We start from the raw sequence: 23,618 nt of genomic DNA, 5'->3' as shown, positions 1-23,618 counted from the left end.
ACAAAAGCAAAGAGTTCGTAGACAAAATAGTGAAGTCACAATAAAAGAGGGCAGATAGCGCAGCAGTATGCGAATCGTGAGCGGAACTTGGAACATCTATACATGATATAGCTGACAACGTAGGAAGTAACTTAAAGAAGATCGGTAAGGTAATCGGCAATTAAGGCAATAATCTCACATCATATTATTCTGAAGGAAGCAAAAAGACGGTGTATATATCGGCGGAAAGGTATATATATGTATGTATATAGAGTCCCAGGTCGGAATTGAAATGAAATTGCTGATGAGATCACCAAAAGTGTCATACATCTAGCTACAGAAGCTGTACAGGAAATACATAAGTTACTAATCAAAGTCATAAGTCGCAGTGAAACCTTCGGATAGACTGAAAGGCGGATCAGGTTATAAGAGAAGGACTTAAGGACATACAGGATCGCTAGAGCATGTGCAAGGGCCACGAAGAAAACTAAGCATGCTTTTGGCTCATAGGGTTTGAAAAGTGGGCATGACAGTTATTGCTCTAATGACATGTTAAGACCAACTAACATCACATGAAAGCCGAATGGGCATTAGTAACGACGATACATGCACAGTGCATTGAAGTAGGCATAAGAGATAAGCTGATACACCTCCTTTCCTTCTGTTTAGCCTTGTCGGGAAATAATCTTAGATAACCAGGAGATTCTAAGTTCATTTAGGTATATGAAGTATTAAAATTATATATCAAGTCCTTCTTAAAGTTCTCAAAAACTGTTATTTCCTATATGACAATTTTTTAGTTTTAAAAAAGACCCTTAACAGTTCAAGTATAATTCAATCCTAGGGATCAGACATATAATATAACTTAAACTAGTTGCAATCAGCATAGATTAGGTTAAGTTAAGTTGTTCTGGTAAGCCAATGAGCCATGCATGGATCAGTTTTGGTCCTTTTCGACACAAGATGGAGTTCAGTTACTATTAGGTCCATGAGGAGTAACTATCATTTAGGATGCATCTCTTTGTTCTCGCTATATATACATCTTCAAGTGTAACGTACTGTGGGGACCGCAGATTATTATAGCTTAGTCTTGCCAATGCAGGTCATGTGCACAAGGGATGATCCATTGTTTCCCTGCTGCCTCGCTCGACATTTTCTGCAGGCTTGTCGATCTGTCAGCCCTATTATATGGGCGGGTGTCGCCACCAGACACTGACCAGTTGGTTAGTATTCCGATAATGTTCTTCTTCTTCTATCGAGAGCCATTAGAAATTTTGAGAACTTCCTAACGGCAATAACAGGAGCTCAAGAAGACGCAATAAAATATAGTTTAAAGATAAACTAGTTTCACTTTCATTCATGTATAGTCCTGTTCCCTTCTCGAGCGAGACGAAGTCTTAACTTATAGCGATTTTCGAGAATATTTGCATAAGTTGGAAGCTTTCAAAATTATTCCCTCTTCCTAATAATGTATTTTTGTGTAAGAAAGTGAATACATTACTCAAATTTAAAGCCAAGAATTTTTCCCCCCAAAAATTATTTCAAATTCAAATTTGTATAAGCACCTTCCTCAACTCCAAAACTGCATATTTTAAAAAATGTTACACCCTTAAGCAATTCAATAAATCTTCTAATCCCCGTTACGTATGATAAATTGAGAGCAACCAAACATATGAGCCGACATTGTCAAGCAGTATTGGTATTAAGTAAGAAGAAGCAGACAAATCCATTCAAAAGTAATAAAAGATTGGCAGAGAAATCATTGGAATACAAATCACGTAGATGTCCACAAAATTACCGACAATCAATGTTACCTTAGCCGCAAACAGAGCAAAACTCTGTATGCATGTGAGTCCGATGCTTGAAGGGGATTCGAGTACAGTCAAGCAAAAATTTGAAGGCAAACGTAATGGAGGAAAAAGAAACTGTCATGTCATTGGATTTAACAGATTTAAAATCTATTTTCGACCAATACAAATATCATAGAAGCTTACACTCTTATATAGTATACATACATACATATGGAAAAAAGATAAATGTGTATAAATAGTGCAAATACCAAGACAAACTGTCAGTTACGTTCTTTGGCTGCCTCCACAGCGCACAGCTGTCTGAGAGAAAGGCAACTTGAAAACAGAAGGAAATGTAAAATTCTATTATCAAACATTTCGATATTTCAATGTTACAAATAAACAATGAAAACAAAAAAACAATATCCATACAAAACTTGACTAAGCTGAACGGCCAGTTGCAGTGCCTCATCCTTGTAGAGTACACCCGACATTACTACGAACGCACACGCCGCTGAGAGAGCTTTTTTCGGTCACACTTTTAGTTACAGGGCGTAGCAGCTGCTTCGACATTCAACCACTTAGCCTCCGTAGCGCACACTTGGACTTGAGTGGACATGCGATGGAGGTGAGCGTACAGGGAAGCTGTGCAGAGCGGGTGCTGTGCAAATATTTATCGATTGTCAGTGACAAGACGCAATTTGCAGTATGACCGGCCATTGAAAGAGGAACAAATAAAATTCATACAGGCAATAAAATTAGATGCGCAAACAAGTGAGGGAAACGTATGCATAAAATAGGCAGAGAAGAAGATATTTTTTATGCCCAACAAACATTTTCACGTTTATAACATTTTCCTACTGAGCTGACACCTTATTTGAGGCGCAACATAACCTAAAAATATTCGAGGTTATGAAATATGCTTCGGGCCTGTTATAAACAGTTGAAAGGTCTGTAGGTTCAGAAATAAATTCCTTGTAAGATTCTTCCTTTTTATCGGAGCGGAGGTTATGTCCGAAGAATTTTCCTTTTTTTAAATTGAAGTCTAACCTAACCTAAAAATATTCGGAGTTCCGAAACATGAGTCGGGTTTGTTATACACGACTATCCAGTAACATCTAACTTAGGAACAGATGATAGGTCTGATACTTTTGACTCTCTCCTACAAATGCTTGACCGAAATTTTGATAAAGCAGTGCCATTCACATAATTCCTCTCAATGCGAGCTCAGTGCAGACGCTGGGTATAAAACAGACAACAATCCAGTGGTCAAAATGACATGAGGACAATGCCAAAAGGTCGTTGAGGCAAATTTATTTATTATAGCAGTTGTTCGGGCCGGGCGATTAGAATCATTGTTATCGCAAGGTGAGTTTGAAATACAACTATAATAAATGACTTTGAGGTAACCACGTATTCATACGACGTCCCTACGTATTTGTCTTTCATTGCAACGAAGAAATAGTTTATTTATAGAAATAAGGATACCTAAATGAAGAAGCATATGTGGTCCAAAGTAATATTACCTCAAACGTCAGCTCTCAGCTGTCAATAAAATTATACCGTAATACTTAAAGTTTGTTAGTTTGAAGGTTAGATTAAGTTACTAAGGTAGGCTCGTGAGCCACTTATAGACCAGTTTCGATACTTAGCGATGCCAGAAGGAGTGCTGTTAAGTAGCAAAGTAGTCATCTTCGGGATGTCAGTGCTTGACGCAATTCTCAATAAGTTCTGTGGCCTCACTATCGATACGTGTTCTAGTGTCTCATACCTGTTTCAATGTCTCATACCCGATCTAGTGTCTCATACATCCTCCAGTGTCTCATAGTTCTTCACGTCTATCATACTGTGGGGCCACCAAACGTCTTAAACTTTGCCATGCTATTACGGTACAAGTGCACGAGAGATGCTTCATTATTTTCCTGGTCATCTCGACCTATCAGCCTCATTCTGTAAGCGTGTGCCGCCACCATACTGCAACAAGTGAGTATTCTAAACATCTTCCTACAGTATCTTCTATCAAGAGAGTGAGTAGGCACTGTGTGTACTTTTGATCTACCGCTTTGCATATGATTTTTGCATTCCATCGAATTGTAACCTTCCTTGTCATGCTCTTGTCTAGATCTTTGTAAAGACATTACATGGGTTTACCAATGTCGGTGACGTTATCGGTTAGCAGCCGTACACTCTTTAAAATCCACTCCACCATCTCATTGTCATCGATGATTTTTTGACTACGTCTGGTTGCAGAACTAGAAGTTTTCAGAAGAAATTAGTCCCATATTAAATAAGTACTGCTTGAGCTTACAATGGCCAGTGTAGAAGACGACAAATAGCCTGAGTTTTTCACTTGGGAAGAATATTATATATTTAGACCTTTTAAGGTTTTATCCACTCATTCGCACCTCGGCATGGTGCATGTCTATGAGTTGTTGCAAATGCTTCTCCCTACCCACTGCTTCATCCTTGCGGAGCAGCTCCTTTATGGTGTGGGGACCAATCGCAATGAATGGTTCCAATCCTATCATGTTGGTGGACGCTGCGGAGCTTGCAAGCTCATGAGCCAGGTTTTTCCTGGCTATACCTTTGTGACCTGGCCCAAATAAGTTACACTTGGTTACTGGATCTGAGAGACTAATCAGTCGTTCTATACACTTCTACACCAGTAGCGGTGTGATCTCTTTCGCAGGGATCGCTGCGGTTAGAGGTTTAACTCTACAAATCTCTGCTTAGAGTATTCTCGGTAAACTACCTATAGGTATGGAGAGTTTTGTGCATGATCCTGCGACCCTTGCGCCAATTCCCTCCCACGTTTTCGAGCCATCGGTGTACCATTGATTGTACAGTCCCTAAACGGTAGCTAGAGAGCGGAATCGTTCCATTCGACCTTACTGTTGGAGGTAACTTTAAATTTCCTAGGTAGTTAACCTTTTTGGGAATGCTATCCCTTGGGAGAAGAAGGACTTAAGAGAACACTAAGTAGTGAGACGGAGATTATAAAGGTGAGTTAAAATATTCGGAAGAGTTACACTTCGTAAAGTATGGAGTCCTCAGCTATTTCGACGACTGTTTTTATATACCGAAAGCTGACTTTCTCCACCCTTTCTCAGCACTGCCAACAAAATATTGCGGAATTTTTTAATTCAGGAAAGTATCGGGTTAAGCCGTATAAAATCTTTTTCCCCCACGAGCACGTTAAAATTTTCCACTTAAGCCAACATTTCTGCTCCTTTTGCTTCGGCTGTTTCTTGTTTTTTTTTTGTTTTTTTGCGACGCTCAATCAGGTCAAGTGGATAAAAGGGTGAACAAGTAGAGCCACCTAGAAAGTAGTTGTAACGGCTAATGCGCAGTTACAAACGCTCAGCTGTCTGGCGCTGGATAAAGTGTTGAGCTGACCAATTCACTGAAGCGGCCGAAGCAGTAAGTGGAACTAACACCCCCAACTATTTGGGAAGCGGCAGCGCGCTTCTTTGCTTTATTTGCACACGAACGGCTAACAGGCAACTAGCGTGTGTGTATGTGTGTGTGTGTATATGGGTATTGCCGGCTTAATTCTTTTTGCTGTTCGACGCTATTTGCGCAAGCATCGTAGATCAATAAGGATTTCCGGTTCAATTCGTGTGCCGTCCGTTTACATTTTCGTTTACTTTTCGGCGTTTTTGCACAATTTTGCCTTTAAACGAACTTGGTGGGAGACAAAATAGCACAGTTGTTTCCTGTGCTTTTTCTAAATGCCTTGTCCTTGCTGTTCCGTAAGTGTATAGCTTTGTTTGGGGACATGCTTGTGTGTATAGCTTGCTTTTAGGCGTAAGCGCCTGTGTTACAGTTTTTAACAAATTTTAGCACTTTTTCCACCACTTTCGACAGCTACGCATTCTTTTTTTCTCATTTTTTCATAGTTGTCGCTGTTCTTTACTTTTACTCTCTTACACTCGCTGCATGCAGTCTTCGGCCGTCTTCAATGTTATGCTTATGTCATTGTTCATTTTTATACCATGTACAGGGTATATTAAGTTTATCACGAAGTTTGTTAAGTCTAGTAGGGAACGTCGAAGACTTTATAATATATACATATAAATATAAATCAATAGCATGACGAGTTGAGTTGATATAGTCATGCCCGTCTTTTTGTTCGACTATCCACCAGTCTGTATGTACTATGCTAACTAGGTCCTCAGTGTTCGTCATATCGATCTGAAATTTGGCATACGTCTTTTTCTCTCAAAGAAGCTGCTGATTTGTTAGCGTCATCGATATTCGACCACTATAGCATATAACTGCCATACAAACTGAACAATCGGCATTAAGCACTCGTATGGAAAACTTTTGTATTTGACGAGATATCTTCACAAAATTTAACATGGGTCATTAACCTAAGATAATAGTGCAATCTGCGAAGAATTTGTTCGGATCGAACTACTATAGCATATAGCTGTCATACAAACTGACGCATCCAAATAAAACTTTTGTATGGAAAACTTTTCCATTTAACGAGATATCGTGAAGAAGTTTGGCACGAATTGTTGCCTAAAGCAATAGTGTAATCTCCAAAAAAATTATTGAGATCGGACTACTATAACATATAGCTGCCATACAAACTGGACGCTCAAAATCAAGAAAAGGATATTTGAATATAATTTTCTGCGATAAAACGTGCACCTGTGAAGGGTATAACATTTAAGTTAACATTTGTTTTTGTCCCTTGCTTTGTTTTTACCAGCCTGTCCACTTGTCAGTTGTATTGCCGGATTTAGTATGCCATTTGATTTTTGTTTCAACCGCATTTACACACTTTTGCTTTTTACCCATCTTACGTCTTTTTTATTTTTGTTATTGTATTATTTGTATTTGATTTCTTATTCCGTATACTTAGTTGTCTACATATCTTTATATGTAGTGCACTTTTCTTACTGGCGTTTTGCTTAAGGCCACTTCAGCCGTCGCGCTACTCTCTTATTTTCTTGATTTTCCTGCTTGATTTCTTTTCCAATTTTCGAAGTGTCACTTTATTCGCAATGCCATTAATCAAAAATTGCTTAAACAAGCGTGATTGCGTAAATGCGTATGGAGTAAAAGGATTCGCTTTTAAGCTTGTCTGTGTGTAGCGTTGTGAATGTGTGCGAAAGTGATACACAAGGACAAGACCTAATGTGCTACGTTTAAAGTGCTTTTATATGAATTAAATATGAGCTTTTAAAACAAATATTCTGACACAAGGGAAAGAAATTGATTTCCAAATATTTATGTATGTGGACGCATACATATATATTTAGGCACACTGACATGCATACGTTTTTCATACAAAAAAGGTTAAAGATTTTTATTGAAGCGCATCTACTTACGGTTCAGAAATGCTTAGCTATTGCGTCCTGGGAACTATGTCTTTGTCAGCAGCTATAAATTTGCGCAGTGACGGACCTTGTTCACCTCGGAACTAGTATAAATTTCAACAAAAATCTATGCCTTAACGGAATAATCTTTACCGATAGGTGATACTTTGGAATCGGTGGGCAATTGTGAAGCAGACCCGTCTCGACGAACACAAATTACGCTCCATAAGTCTCTTATCATTTCGGTCACAGCAGAATCCCATATAACTATAAAGTTGATGATATGGCGAGGCCTATTAGTTGAATGGGAACTGTAGTAGTAGAACGCATAAGGCGAGGGGAGTACCAACCTTAGCCCGGCTATCAGCAGAATGGGACCAGATCGGTGCCTCTTGTGTTCTACTACTGGCTTTGCGGGAATGTGGCCTGCGCTGGTCTACCATCGGTTCATGCGTTATTGATTCAAGATCAATGATAAGAGATACAGTGATCTCTGCCCTCAGTAAGGTTAGCCTCTCCGTAGTGGTCGGGGTAGGTCTTTAGGGTACGTGTAAGGCAATGGCCTGTACTATCGGCGCTCATGCTGTGTGGTTGAGCATCTTACAGGACGCCAGCTGTAGAAGCTGGATGGAAGAAGACGAGGTAGAAATATTTCAATACTTCATCATTGATTGACTTGGGAGCTCACGCTTTTAGATATCCCAGCAAACTGGTGGCAATATCAAATGAAACGCCTCAGCAAATTTGAATTGGCCACAAGCCATTATTCTGACTTATGAAATGGAATACAGAAATTCTATATTTAAGGCTTCACAAAGGTCTGCATACAGTAGTCAAAGTGCGTTCTCTGGATCAGGCATCAAAAATAAAGCAACCTTGACATTACAGTCCTGCTTAGCAAGGCAGAAAAATGGTCGATGACGAACCGAGATGAGAAAGCACTTGGAGCATTCGACAGAACTGTTCTTCGCAAGGTCTTTGGGACCGTGAAAAAAGATGGAACGCAGAACTGTATGAGCTCTATGGCGGCATGGTTCAGTGCATAAAATTCCAACGCTTACACTAGAAAGGCCATGTCGTATGACTGAAAAATTATGCTCGAGTGAAAAGCTTTTCGTTAGAAGACCCATGTGGGGAATAACGGAAGCATTTGGGATGTACGACTGGCATGGCCTCGCAAAGGATGGAAGCAACTGACTAAATTTTATGTTATTGACCCAGTCCGCCCCAGAGTTGTAATGTCCCAAAAGAAAAATATAATAACTGTTGGAATGGTTCTGTAATGGTACTCGTACTTGCTTTAGTAATGGTGTTTTTAATAGTAATTTTCGTGATATAATTTTAGTTACGGTAATGAGATTTTCAATGGTAACTGATAATAATTATTAGTAAGATTTGGTAATGGTACTTATAATGGTAATGGTATTTGGTAATACCTCAACCTCAATACCTCAAATAGTAAATGTAGATGGCATTAAATGGTACGCCATCTCCATTTAATACTATTTGGTAATGGTAATTGTATTTGGTAATACTTCCAATGATAATGGTATCAGTAATGTTATGATAATGCCATCTGCAATAGTGATATTAATTGTAGTAGTAATTAGAAAAGATTCTGTAATAATTATTATAATGGCGATAGAATCTATAATGGCAATTTTCGTGACAAGTAATAATGAATGAAATACAATTAGTACTGGTAATGTAATGGGTAGGGCATTTGTTATGATAATGTTTGTGGTATAGATATTTTTTAAAAGGCGTTAACAAAATTGGAAAATGATATTAATAATGATAATGAATAAAATACAGATAGTGGTAATGGTAATGGTAATAGTAATGGTAATGATAATAATATTGAAAGTGATAATAATTACCAATTTATGCTTTCTTGAGCTAATACAAGTAGCTAAAGTGATTAATTTTACCTAACGAGATATTAGTAATGATTATGGTTAAAATACAGATAATGGTAATGATAATAACACTGAGAGTTATTACTAATTTATACATAATACCTAAAATTATTATTTTTCCCTAAAAACAGTAATTAATTACTTACTTACCTAAGCCAAAAATGCTAGTGATTCAATTAGTTCTTCAGTTGCCTGCAAGAAAAAGAATTACCATTATTTCAATTTATTTAGAAAAATTACTATAATGACCAATTAGTGCAATAATAATACTTCTATTATTTCAGCCAAAGACATTAGTGTAATCACAAACACTTTAAGCTACAAATGTCTTCACATAACAATTTAAATAAATACATTCAAATGCTAACGATCTCATAAGATAATTTAAGAATATCTCAATTTCCTATGTAACTGTGTCAGCGAGCTAATCAGCTGTTGCTAATAAACCAATCTGGTTTCAACTAGATTGAAAAAAAAGTAATGAATAATAAACAGAAATGTAATAAACTGCGAATTTTTTAATGTCTCGCACAAATCGTTTACGATCTGCTCGCATCAAGTATGCTGCTTCGTGTCCGTAAGCGAGCGTGCGATCAAGTAACAGCAGAAGATCGAAATTATGGGTGTAATAAAAAAGCAGCGATCGTTAAAATGAGTGTGTAAAAGTAGAGCAAGAAAAATGCGCGCAAAATAAAAAAAGAGCCAATGCACAAAATGAAGAGTGTGTATTGCTTGGAGGGTGGTACAAAAGTAATTAATTTTAATTAGTAAATACTAAAATACTTAAAAGAAATGTGATTATTGGAGACTTTATTTTTTCCACAAAGAAGATTAAGGCTTTCTATTAAAGCACTTATTTTTTGGTTTGTATTATACTGGAAGAGATTTCGTAATAACCGTAATTATAATTGTAATTGTAATGGTAATGGTATTTGTAATAATAATAGAATAGTAAATGAAATTATAATGGTAATGATAATAATTGTCATGGTAGTAGATTAAATAAAGGTGTTATATTTCTAAAGGTAATATTAGTAGGATTGTAGGGGTAATGGTGTTTGTAATTCTACTTATCATGGTAACATACTAGGTAATGGGATTCCATTTTGATGGAAGTAATAGTTGTTTAGTTAGTAATGGTAACTATGGTAATGATAATGATATTTGTAATGTTAATTGGCAACGTAACATATTAGATAAAGGTATCGTTATTTTATAGGTGGTAATAATAGAGTTGTAATGGTAATTCTAATTGTATTGATTTTTGTAATTCTAATTATGATGGTACCAGACTGGGTTATAGAATTACATTTTGATGAAAATAAAGATAGTAATGATAATTATAATGGTAATGGTAATTATAGTTGTAATGGTATTTGTAATGGTAATGGAAATTATATTGGTAATGGTATTTGTAATGGTAATGATAATTATATTGGTAATGGTATTTATACGATATTTGTAATGCTAATTGGCAACGTAAAAGATTAGATAAAGGTGTCATTATTTGAAAGGCGGTAATAGTAGAGTTGAAATGGTAATTCTAATGGTATTTGTTTTTGTAATTCGACTTATCATGGTACCAGTCGGGGTTATGGAATTACATTTTGATGAAAATAGTAGTAGATTAGGTAGTAATTGTAATGGTGTTTGCTAATCTGCAAAATGCAAGTACTAAATTGACTCTGCTCTTGACGCCGATTATCTGCATATATACCATATTTTTTAGAGTCACCTACGATTCCCTCGGAGTGCTAAAAATATTGAAGAAACTTGCATCTGAACAACCCAATACATGCTATTACTAAGCAGTCTTCTATATTAGTGCAAGTATAGAGTTATATAGCGCGAGTGCTAGAATTTTTAACTACCCACAAAGTCTTCATTAGCTGTAATTAAAATACAGCGACCACCAAGTAAATAGCAGCCATAAAACTAGCAAAGAAGAGATGAGCAGCAGCGAAAAATCCAACAAAAGTTGTGATACGAATCGAAATTCGTACTTTTATGGCTGGTCATAAAGTGCAAATTTTTTTAAATAGCCACAGATAATATTCTGCCGTGAGATTTATTGCGCTCAGCAGCAACACAAAGCAACAGCAATGTGCATAGAAATATATTATCAACATTCTTACAACAACTTTTTGTAGATAGTTCAACGTTTTTGTGTTAAAAAATTGCTACTAAACTTAACATACTTTCCAATCTGATGTAGCAAACTTTCTTTGAAGTTCTTTATATATTTAAATGCTTAAAGCACAGTTAGAAAATAACTGTTTAGCGAATTTTGAAACTAATTTGTTGCACCAGAAATTTGAATATAAAAACCTAAACATCAAACACTGACAACTCAATAGACGCCGAGTAAAACGAGATGAAGTTTGTGCTGACGCTAATCGCTCTATGCGCCCTGCTCAATGGGCTGGCAGCTGAAGATGTGAAGGAGTCGCGTTACATTGATGAAAATGGTAATAATTTATTCACTATAAATTCAAATAATTCAATATTTACTAAAAAATTCTTAACTTGCAGCACTTAAGGCTATTTTGGATTTCACACGCCAAACGAAGACCACAAATCCCGCGGTTGGACCAAAGTCTCAATATCCCTACCTCTCGCAGAAGGAGAAGTTAACGCTGCAAGGCGAAAGACAAACGCACTATCCATTGCAACCGCTAAACGTTGAGTTTTCATTGCTGCCACAAACAGTCGTGACGCAACAACCGCGTCCCATTACGCATAGCAAAGATAAACTCGTCGATGTGAAACCCATCTATATACCATATGCCTTGAAAAACCAACCAGCATTTACGCAAGCCGCCTTGGAAGCGTTGGCTGGTGGCTTGCAAGCCCACGCCGAACCACCGAAACCGAACTATGTGACGAGCTATCCGTTAGGCCATTCCTCGGCCGAACAAACAAAAGTGGCCGCATTTTATGCCGCTTATCCAACAATTCAAGAACACAAGCCGACTTCGTTGCAAAGCAGTATTGCTTTAGAGCCTAAGCAGCCCGCCTACCAGACGTTCCCTAATCTCTTCGCATACGCTAGTCAAGCGCCCAGTCAGTTTGCATATCAGCAACCCTATCAACGTTATGCCGCCCCCGCCAACTCGCCTTCCTTCATCATTATCAATCCAACGAATTATCCGAGCTATCATTATTACACCGCTTCCAATTATACCTTCCCACGTGATGAAGCAATGGAGCTCGTAGAGACTGAAGAGAATGCGCCAGATTTCATCAAAGATTTACGCTTGGAAAATGTACATCATGTCCAGCCATCCAGCGACGGTTCGTCTGCTGAAACTGAAGCCGTTATGAACAATTTGCCACACACGCTTACCAATGACGAACGCCTTTTGGCGCAGGCTCTGTTGGAGCAGTCGCGTCAACCTGACAACTCGAATGCTTTGTTGGAGTTGCTGAAACGTGAGCAACTGAAGCGTCGCATGCAGGAACAGGTGGCAGCTTTTTATTTCAGAAACTATAATCTTAATAAAAAGTAAGAATATTCAGAAGTCATGCAAAGAGTAATAAAAAATATTGAACACAAATCGCAAGTCTTGTACGTTTTGTGAAATTTGGTGCTGAAAGGTTGGTTCAGTCTTCTGTCAAAGTTCTGAGTGAACAAAATGTGTTATGTATGAGAATCTTTTCTATACAATGAGAAATAGAACTCCGAAGGTTACTTCTGAAAATTTATTCACTCCTTCTACACGATGTTCCGAGGTACGAAAATGTGGAAGAGTTGATGGTATATTGTGTTAGAAAACATTACATCTGTGATTGTCAAATAAAATTATACTAGGACTTAATGTCAGATCAGAAGGTACCTTCCTTGAGGTATATGAATTTCTTTAGGCTTGGGAGCTTGGGTATTCTTGAAAGCCTTTCTGTTCAGTTGGAACAGATATTCTCATTGGAGTTTTTACGAAGATATAAAATATTGAGATTTTCTTTCCTTTAAACATTCCCTTAAATGTTGTCGATAACTTGCAAAAAACTTAAATAGCATCTTTTCGGAACTTCGTTCATATTCCACGGACTGAGACGTTCAAAAGATTTTGTCTTGTTTGTTCTGGTCTTCGAAACTGAAACGTTCTGAACTTTAATCCGGTTAAGGACTGTGATCTTGGTAGCAAAATGAAAGGTTGAAGTCATTATCATCCACTATTTATTCTGCGGATTCAAACCATGGGCGCACCCGGATTTATTTAGGATCAATGGTTCAATCCGACAACATTACCAAAGCTCTAAGTCATTATCTTTTTTTATTGTACCTGGAAGACGGGATTCATTTAGACCATGCAACCAGCAGTATTTCTAACCTTTAATTGCATGCTGCATTGAATTGGGGCTGAAAAATCTTTTTATTTTCATTGAAAGATAAATTTTCAACAAATAGAAAACGGGCGAACGGATAATACTTAGGCTGTTGGATCTGTCTATATATGATCTCCTGTAATGGAATACCAGGAACATTATTTATACTTTCTCTATCATGGATGCCTAAAACTGAAAAGGCCGAGTTTTTTTTTAATCGGACCGTGTCCAGTTAGGACTCCTGCAGGTGGACGTTGCTGAGAGCGATGACCTCGGAATACCGCGGAAATTTCTTACAACTTACCCAGGCTCAGAAGGATTTAGCGACGGCACGGATGCTGGTAGTTCATCAACGGTGGCTGAGGTCTACAATTCAGTACTGAACCACAAGGTTCCAACAGAGCTCCTACCCGTTCCCATTCCGCAGTTATTGAGACTGAAGTATCTCTCTAATTAAGCTCATTCCTGCAACACCACTGTAGCCAGACGCGCTAACCAAACTAAACGAGTAGTAACTCGGTAGGGTGTAAATGGATAGAAACTCTATCAGTTCCTATGACAGTTGAGTATACGTAACTCGAACGAACTCGGATTTTTATCCGGCCAAGGACTTTCAACTCGGCAGAATTCTTTCGCTGCGACAACAACAATAGCAACTCGTTGCTAGAAATAAAAAATTCCAGATATCCCCTCACAATTCTTCAGCGATCCACTCACTACTGTGAAGAAGGCTGCGATCCGAAACACTAGGTAAACTGCTGAATTTATGGTAGCCACTTCCTCTAAGAAGACGCTGCAGCGGTCAGAAAGCCTAAAGTCCAGTCAAGAGGCGTACCTTGTTTCAATATTCTGCCAGAGATTATATTCCTTCATCCCTGTTAATTAAAATAGCAGAAGTTGGTGTTATATTAACATGATTTTGATTCATCTCGGAACATAAAGGAAGATAACCTTTATATGATTTTGTATGGATAGAGTTTTTTCTACAGAGTTCCTTGGCTATACATGGTATATAATGCTTTTGATGATCTAAAGCTATAAGTGGTTTGCATCAGGCTTCATCCGGAATTTTTTTTTTGGTTAAATGAGGCTGCATTTGGAGTTTATTGAACGGACTCCGCTCCCCATAAGCATATCTGCACCTGGCTCACGCGGTACTTTTTTGTACAAATGAGGCTCCAAATATGCGAACGAAACCCGTGACCCTTTCGAATAAGAGTTTGATGATCGCATCATACTCCCCATAAGCGCATTTTTTTGGTAAAAGGACTGTCCAAATAAGTGAGTGAGACGTGCGACGCTTTCGAACGTTAGTTTTACCCTGGTGGTGGTCTTCATAACCTAGAAACGGCAGATCTCGAAAGAAGCACCAACTATATAGTTCAGTCAAGAGTACCTGACTTTTTCGCTTTCAATTGCTTTAAAAGCGAACGCCATAGATTTAGTTTTATTATCAGTGGACCAAAAATGTAGTATTTGCATTAAAACCAACTTCTAAATAAATGGCTTCTGATATTTCAGCATTCAACATTAATATTCGAGTATTATTATTACTCTATGCATTGGCCGCGGTATGCAGTTGGCTATAGCTACCAGCTTAAATACACAGGTATTGTTTGTAATATATGTTAGAGTAGTTAAAAATATGTCTGATTTCAGTCGACGACCCAGCGGAAACGCGAAAAGTTGCACACAAGTAATACGAATCCAACTCACTGGGACCGCGTTGGCTGGCAACGGTGGAATGTGCAGAGCGTTGTACGTACAACGCAGAGCTGGCGTTGTTTTACAGCTGTTGCTGTGCTGCTTGCTTTCAAGTCCCGTGAGAAATTTACTGTAATATTTGCTGCTCCAAACGGCAAACGAATATGTGTAGGTTGTATTTAGTTGTAGCCGCTCATGCAATCACACTCCACTTGGCCATTTATCCTGTTGCATTTTTCTGCTAATTTTCTGCTGGTTATTTTTCCTTTTTTTAATTCCACTCTTCTTCCACTTCTGTTGCATACAGCATATAATAATCTACAACTGCAGATGAAATATTTATTTGCAATTCCCTAAACTAATGTGCGCAAAGCATGAAACTATATGCGCCGGCTCTAACATGCCACACCAACGCAGCGCCAACACCATACACTCTGCGAGCTTCCTTCAGCGACATGAACGCCCGCACAGCTTCATTGTTCCAGCAGTAATGTGTGAACGCCTGTAAACCTGGTGAGTTGGTTGTTGTTGTTGCTGTTGTTAAAACAACTAGCCAGGCAGGCAGCTAGCTAGTCAACCAAGCTGGCAACCACCAAGACCGCCCACCCATTCATCTTACTAGTTGGACGTGTTACATTGCGAGCTTGCCGACAGACTGGGCTTATAACCGGGCAGACAGCCGGGCAGCTAGGCAAGCATGCAGCCTAGACTCGTAGAGTCAACCAGTCAGTCATTCATTCAGCCTCTGTTAGCTAAGTGTTGTATGCACTGGCTGGTGCTTGAAGACTAACTGGTCGGCTATAGTGGTAGACTATGCTGGAAATCGTACGAAATGAAATGAAACACCTGCTGCTGTGTATGTTTTTCTCATTTTTGTTTTTAATTTGCCATTCTTTATCACAAGAGCGCCACAATAGCGGAGCCTGCTGACATACCATACATGAGTACAGTGTTGGTTTGGTTCAAGAACAAGTTTGGTACAGTGGAACAAGTTGTGTTAAAATTCGGATGTTACCCGAGTTCGCTATGCTGCGAGTTTCTTGATTTATTTAGTACGAAACTCAGAGCTTTTCAATGTTTGATTTAATTGCTTCTAGGTAATACCATACTTAAATTACCTCCGTCTTTTTTTTTTTGTTGATGTCGCAGTCTTAACATCATATCAAAGTCTTTAAGGTCCACCTGCTATCTGTGTGGCGAAATGTGTTTTTTTTATTGAAAATATGAATCCATTCCGACATTCGTTAACATGTTGATCGTGAGCTCAAAGCTAATAATGGTGTACATGACCTCACTAGCTGTAGCATCCAGCTACTTTCATATCAAAATTCTCTCTATACGAGTACCTCAGCGGAACCGCCTGAGACTATAAAGCTGCTGATCTTACAAGACATTACACCCTAACCTAAGTCCCATTAGAATACGAACGAGCAGTTGCTCTACTGTCCTCGTGCATTCAGCCGTCAGATATGTATATGGACCTCGCATGAGCTCAGTAAGTGTTCATCAGCAAGCAGCACTTGTGGGGTTGCGAAATCTTTTAAGCCAGAATGGAACATAAATGTCCACAGAACTACAAGCTCTTAGCAAGGACCACATGGTGGAATGATAGGTGTCCTAACTGGACACTTTTTGAAGGTAGAAGCATCTAGATTCTCCTTCACCGTCCAGCTTTCGCTTGGCTAAGGTTGAAGTTTGTCATTTGCCCTACTTTTAACGTACACAGGGAATGGGTTGGAATAGAAGTCAGCCGCCTCAATGAATTTTTTGCTGGCTCTAGGCGCTCTTCGATATGCGACGGTCTTCAAATCAATACCTGGGAGTCACAACGCACTGGCGTTTCTAGCTGTCCTTTTGGAAGTATTCTTGGTCTCACGAGAAATCAATCTTTTTATTCGACCTATCTTAACCAGAGGTCCATCGGAGCAATATTTTACATATCGTGATTTTTCCATATTCTGAATAAATTCCGAAGCGGAAACGAAAGTCAACAATCTTTGGAATGTAAAGCATCCAATAATTTTTTACGATTAATTAAGTTCCGAACGTCTTTTAAGGACTACTACTGGCATTCTAAATTCATGATCCAAAAATGCTATAAAGCACTTTGGATTTGATTTTTATCCTTATTTCACCCTATGAGCAAGACTTTCTCAGATACCCTAGCCAAAGTAGGGTTACAATTCCAAATCGCTGTTGCATTGACCATCAGGTCATTCTTTTGATTATACTGGGCTAATCAATGGCTTTATTCTTCTGAGATATGTCAATATCGAGATTGATTGAAGATATTCCAGTTAAACCTCTTCGTACTGCATACACTGTTCTATACTTCTGAGAGGAAAATGCATTGCATGCGTCGAATACTCTCGGAGCTGGTGTGTTTTCATCTATTCGGACGACATGACCTAGTCAGTGTAGCCGCTGTCTTTTAATTCGCTGAACTATGTATGTGCCATCTTTTATCTCGTACAGCTCATCGTTTCATCGACTGCGGTATTTGTCGTTGCCATAAGTCTGCCGCAGAACCTTTCTCTCGAAATCTCGTAACGTCAATTCATCAAGCCATCGTCCATACCTCTGCATCATACAAGTATAGTAGGACGAGGAATGGGGTCTTTGTTCGTCGAGGGAGGACTATACTTCTCAATTGCCTAGTTGCCTGGGAGCCAAGATGCGAGTATGACGACTGTTTGTTTGGTGACAGGAGATATTTCTTATTGTCCTCGTTCACTACCAGATTACTTATATACACTCCAACTTACTTTGGGACCTTGTTACTAGTGGCGACATTTTGGCAAGATTCTAGTTGATAGTTTGACTCGGAAAATAAAACTCGACTTATCCTGCATTCTTTACCTTCGTTAGACCACTGTTCAGAGTTATTTCCTTACATCTGCACCTTCCACCAGTTCCTAGAGCCACGGAGCTTCAGCCACCACACAAATATCTGTAGCTGGGCATTGTTAAATGAAACTGTATGACTGTTATTATTGTGCAGCAATTGAAGTATGTATGTGCCACATGTGTAGATATGTATGTAGTTTGCAGCTAAGGTTCTTTTACAAAACGGCAGTAATTTCAGTGTTTAGTTTTGTGTTTTGTTAAGGATGTCGGTGAATTTGATTCGATGCCTTCGCAGCACACCAAGAGTTTCAGAGTGCACGAGCGAAACTATGGACACTGCTTGGACATGATAAACTATGTTCCTATGTAGGTATGCTAGTGCCACATATGCCACAAAATATGTATGAGTATGTGTGGTAATGTTTGCACATAATTTGTTTGTAATGAAGTTCACCTGCCCCGAGTTGATGAGTAGTCGTCTGCAATGTAACTTAACTCACCGCACTCAATCACTCATTCCCATGTACTAGACACAGAGTATATGGTGTATGCGAACTCCTACAACTCACTACGGTGTTGTTAGTAAGATTTTATGTGGCAAGCAGCGGTTGCTTTTGTTCAACCTCTGGACGCTGGATTTTAATTTGCTGTTGCTGTGCATTCTTTTAGTTACCTTATTGCGATATATTTCATAATTTCTTTGGTTTTAATTAAAGCTTTTCCGAGAAGGTGGAAACATGCTGTGGAATATTGTTTACGTAAACATAATTATAAGGAATATTTAACTAAAATTTAGTAAATATTTCTTTCGCATTCCAAATGTGTTTAAAATCGAAACGTCTGCAGTATTTCCGCTTTAAATTCCACATGCTTTCGGTTAGCGGTACGGCTTAAGGTTTATTACCAAAACATCTCGTACAGGCTGAGCTTTTGAAATTGAAAGAAGTATAAAAATTAAAATCCTGTTTTCTTTGCAGTGTTACGAACTCAATCCTAAGAATTCTTTATATATGTTTAGTTGAGTTTAATGGTTGTATGCGGCCACGGTATAGGATTTAATAGTTTCAAAAAACTCTTTGCTCTTGCAAGCAAAAACTTCAATCAAACTTTGGACGATCGGATATTGTTATCTCACAACCAAAATTTATGTTATGTTCTATAGTAGTACTTGTATAAAATTATGGTCAAAATTGAGAAAAACTGGTTAGGACTTTTATCTTCACTCCACCTAGTTTCCAGAGGCGTCTAAAGACGTGAGGAATCTGAAAACGTTTCAGCTTTGACCATGCAAAAGAAGGATAGTCCTTAAGTAGCTTCGAGATAATTCTACTTTGTTATTTCCAAAACAACATCAATGACTGGTACTCAGTAAGATTTTTTACCTCACTCTATGGCAATGTTTAAACTTGAGTGAAAAAGTTTGCAAGTCGTGCGATTTACCTCTGGTTAGAAGTATATTGTCACTACGTAAATACTTGCACTTACCCAGTTCTCGTCAAGTTCTCGTGAAGATCAAACTTCTAACAAAAAACCACAAGTAAAGTGTGGTGCTTCTCATCTTGAAAGCTATTATCCCTAAAATGTTTTTTTTTCAAAATCGGTATCGAAATTGATTAATGTCTAGGCATTATCTCCTTATCTTGAGGATGACCAGTAAAGTCCAGACTAATATTGACGTCTTTTTCTTAAATTTTTTCAGTGAATGTCGTGAAATTATGGAAAAATTTGCCTGATAGACGACTCGCATCAGAACAATTTTCATGACTAACTAATAATCTTCGTGTTGACAGCAGGATCCTCTGAAATATCTCAAAACATCACCTGCATTGATTAGATGCCTGACAATGTGGCACCATGCATTCATCATTCGCTAGGAAAATCAACTGAAAAGAAAGGAAAGTGCTTTGTTAAGTCTGAACGAGGAGAAATGAGCACCGTGGACGATGAAGGCAGTGGATCACCATGGATGAAGCTTCGCACATCATTTCACACCGGAGTGCAATCGACCACAAAGCGTGGAAAACCTAAAAGTAGGCTGGCAAGGTTAGAGGCGTCAGTATTTTGAGCTTTACGTGGTATAATATGCATCGCTTATACTTAAAATGGCAAACCATTCACATTCAACTATTAAATTGTATTGATGGAGTGTTGGAAGCACGAAATCGCAAACATTTGCGAAGAAACATTTGAAGAAGAAAAGCAATGTTCTGTGCCATCAAGACAACGCACAGTTACAAAAAAATAAATACGAAGTAAAAATTTTATGAATTGGGGCTTCGAGTTGCTTCCGCATCCACTGTATTATCCAAAACTGTCTCACAGTGACTATTTTCTTTCCCTCAGACCTCAAGAGAATTCTCGCGGAAAAAAATTCAGCTAATATAAAGAGATAGTCGCAGAAACTGAGATCATTAAGGTATTTAAAAATTTTTTTACTATTTTTTTTAAACATTGTATCGCCTCGAAAGATAACTGCAATTGAATAATAAGTTCAAATTTTTGTCTAAATTTTTTTTCTATGCTAGTTGATGAACTTTTCAACCCACCTGTTACGTGAAAATCATTAAGAAACCTGACACATAGGCCCAATATGTATGTTATGAAGTCCGGAAGTTTCACATTATGAATATAGGGGGTAAGGGAAGTGTTTAAGCAAGTCATTTTTGACACAAGAACACATCATTATCAGTAAAGAATTTTCTCCGAAATTCCATATTTACATATTACATATTTAAACTTTTAGGGTTTTAGCCACCCATTAGCAACTTGGCATGTCGCATGCCTTGGAGTTATTGCCAATACCCGCTCTCTGTTACACTCCTTCATCATTATTGAGCAGCTCTCTTATGGTATGGGAACCAAAACGCACTGAAAGGTTCGGGTCCTACCATGCATTAAGTGTCGCTTGATGTCGCTGAGTATAACTATACTTTCAGTCCGATAGTTGCGTTAGAGACCTCTATGGACGACACAATAGCAAAGACCTGTACTTGGAATATGTGCAACAATGTTCCCATAGGTATTGATAGTTTGGTACGTGGTCCTGCGACTCCTGCTCCAATTCCCTTCGACGTTTTCGAGTCGGCGGTGTTCCACTTGAGAGCGGAATCAATTCCATTTATCCTCAATGCTAAGGGTAAAGTTGAACTTCTTAATGTAGTTTACACTATGACAATGCTGTCCCTTGTGAGAAAACCCAGTGGTATTTCTACGTATAAGTCCTTCATGCGCTTATGAAGAGACCACCTTACCTCTGCCACACCTCCTGCTATCATTTGGAGTAGTAGTGTTGGGTACCTGACCGATTACTAGTTGAAGCGGTGGCAGTTCCAGCATGACTTGAAGTGCCGCCGTCGGATAAATTCACATGGCTCCGACCACGCTTGTTAAAAACAATAAAATCTTTCTGAAAGAAAGGAAGAGTGCCTAAAAGCTACAGCATTAGAGAATATGGCTGGGAAACTGTAAAAAAATTGAGTACTGATTAAATAAATGTATTTAAGAAGCTCTTTTTGAAAAACTGAACTTGAATTCCTAAACTAGAACTCATAAGCTTTTAAAGAATTTTTAACTTGGCAAATCCTTTCCAACTTTTACCTACCGGAAACTGCACATAAATTCACATACATACATATTGAAAGACTAGCATATATTTTTTAGACAACCGAATACAAATTTAGTAATATATGCACTTGAATGTATGTATGTGTACTACATATGCGAAATTTCAAAAACAATCTGAATTTCCTCAACCACAAATCCCATAAAAGTCTTTTAACAAAACCGCAGCTTGGAAGTTTTGAGTGCCACAAACAAAACAAAACGCAAAAGTCATGACACATACAAGCAGCGGCGTGTCAAAGGACACATACAAACACCACAATGAGCATGCCACACAGCCACACACAAATGCATACGCACCCGTATATTAGCGAAGGCAAAGTGAAATGAAAATTCAAGACAAATAGACAAACTGAAGTAGAGAGAAAATGAGAAAAAGCTGTAAATGCGGCTGCACTGAAGCTATAATACCCTGCACAGGTGCATTTTTATACATATGCATATGTACTACAAACATATAAAACAAATCTTGAAAGCCAAGTAACGAGTTCATAGGTCTTCTAGCCACGTCGTTTAACACAACCTTCACGTCGAATTAAGGTTACTTCGTGTAGAAAAAATAATTTTATGAAGATTTACATATATGGCAGATATATCATTTAGTGGTCCGATCTGACCAATTTCTTATAAGATTATACTCTTGTCTTGGACCATAATCTATGCCAAATTTAATATTGTAGCTAGGCTTTGATTGATCGGTTGCTATGGCAGCTATATCTTATAGTCGTTGGAATGGTTCCCTTCGATAAATGGGACACAAGTCTCTATCAAGGACCACACCAAGTACCTTGGGATCTTGAGCAGCAAACTGCTGTGGACACACAACGTGGAAGAAGGAGTGAGAAATGCTAGCAATACTTTATATGCGTGTAGGCAGATACTCAGCACAACTTGGAGGCTCTCTTGCTTTCTCATGTTCTGCTGCCCGTATGGTGAACAGGCGTACGGAAATCACCCAATCGTAAGCCAACAGAAAGTTTTCAGAGGCTCGATGCGCTGTGCATAAAGGGAGCTTTAAGAATAACTCCAACGGCGGCTCTTGAACTAGTGCTAAACCTGTCACCCATAGACCTCTTTGCTGAAAACTTATCAGCAAAATCGTTTGACGACTACTGGTTGCATGAAAATGTTTCATATAGAACCTTCGGATTGGGCAAACTCCGACCACATGACCTCACCTTTCAAACTGGGAAAGAAGATTCAAAGTAAACATAGAAAAAGATGACTGGCATATGATAGCTTACGAGCAACTGCAGAGTCAACATCTACGAAGACAACCAAGCCGCAATCAAAGTAGGAACCTCGTATCGCATATCGGCCAGAAGTACCTTGGAAGCAGAACAGCAGGGGAAAGTGTTGCCAGAAGCGAACAACTTCATTCCACTGGGTGCCAGGCCGCAAAAGACATCGAAGGCAATGAAATTGCGGACGGACGATTTTGCCAAAGAATGGTGTTCGGCAAACATGCGAAATACTAAACTGGTCACTCTCTGGTGGAAACACATGCCAAGATGGGGCTGACAGATCGAGCAAAAACTACAGGAAAGGTCTAGAACAGGGCACCTGGGAAACAATGAAGCATCTGTTGAGTACTTGTCCCACATTGCCAAGACTATGCTGTAAACATCTGGAGTCCGCGCGGTATGATATACTAGAGGAGGTATGTATCGACAGTGAGGTTTGGTCGTCTCACAAAGGACCAAAACTGGTCAATGTGTGGCTATTGGCTTATCTGATTAATCTAACCTAACCTATTGTCGTTGAACTTAAACTATATTTTCTGAGATTGTGGCGCATACTTTTGACTATATTCTTTGCTGAATTCCGTTAAGATATTTTGCCTAATAAAAAAGTTTTACATACAAGCACTTGACTTGAATAAATGCTATAGTGGTCGATAGAGACGATTCTGGGAAAAGAGCAGCTTCTTAGATAGAAAGAGACGTATCAATATCAAAAAACTGAGAGACTAGCTTACATGTTGTATATACCGACAGATGGATATTTTTAAAGCTCAGCTCATCATTTCAAATAATACTATGTATATAACTTTATAGGCTTACCCATCCTTTTTCTGAAAAAATGTATTGTTTAGGGTATAA

The 23,618-nt window shown here is 38.5% G+C and overlaps 1 protein-coding gene across 3 annotated transcripts in view; it reads right to left on the bottom strand.

Annotated features, from left to right (window-relative positions):
- The window catches only part of LOC105233382 (discoidin domain-containing receptor 2), a 486,209-nt gene that overhangs the window by 406,119 nt on the left and 56,472 nt on the right, over nt 1-23,618 (bottom strand). For 2 of the 3 annotated variants that reach the window (XM_049457497.1, XM_049457512.1), the window contains exon 2: nt 9,169-9,210. The exons of the other annotated variant lie outside the window; for it this stretch is intronic. The gene's annotated coding sequence lies outside the window, so the exon portion shown is untranslated. The remainder of the gene's footprint in view (nt 1-9,168; nt 9,211-23,618) is intronic. 3 annotated transcript variants of the gene reach the window in all.

This window comes from Bactrocera dorsalis, chromosome 1 (genome assembly GCF_023373825.1).
Source record: "Bactrocera dorsalis isolate Fly_Bdor chromosome 1, ASM2337382v1, whole genome shotgun sequence".
In the NCBI taxonomy this organism is placed as follows: domain Eukaryota; kingdom Metazoa; phylum Arthropoda; class Insecta; order Diptera; family Tephritidae; genus Bactrocera; species Bactrocera dorsalis.
Note: the sequence above shows the minus strand (reverse complement) of the source record. Positions and strands in the feature narration are given on the sequence as shown.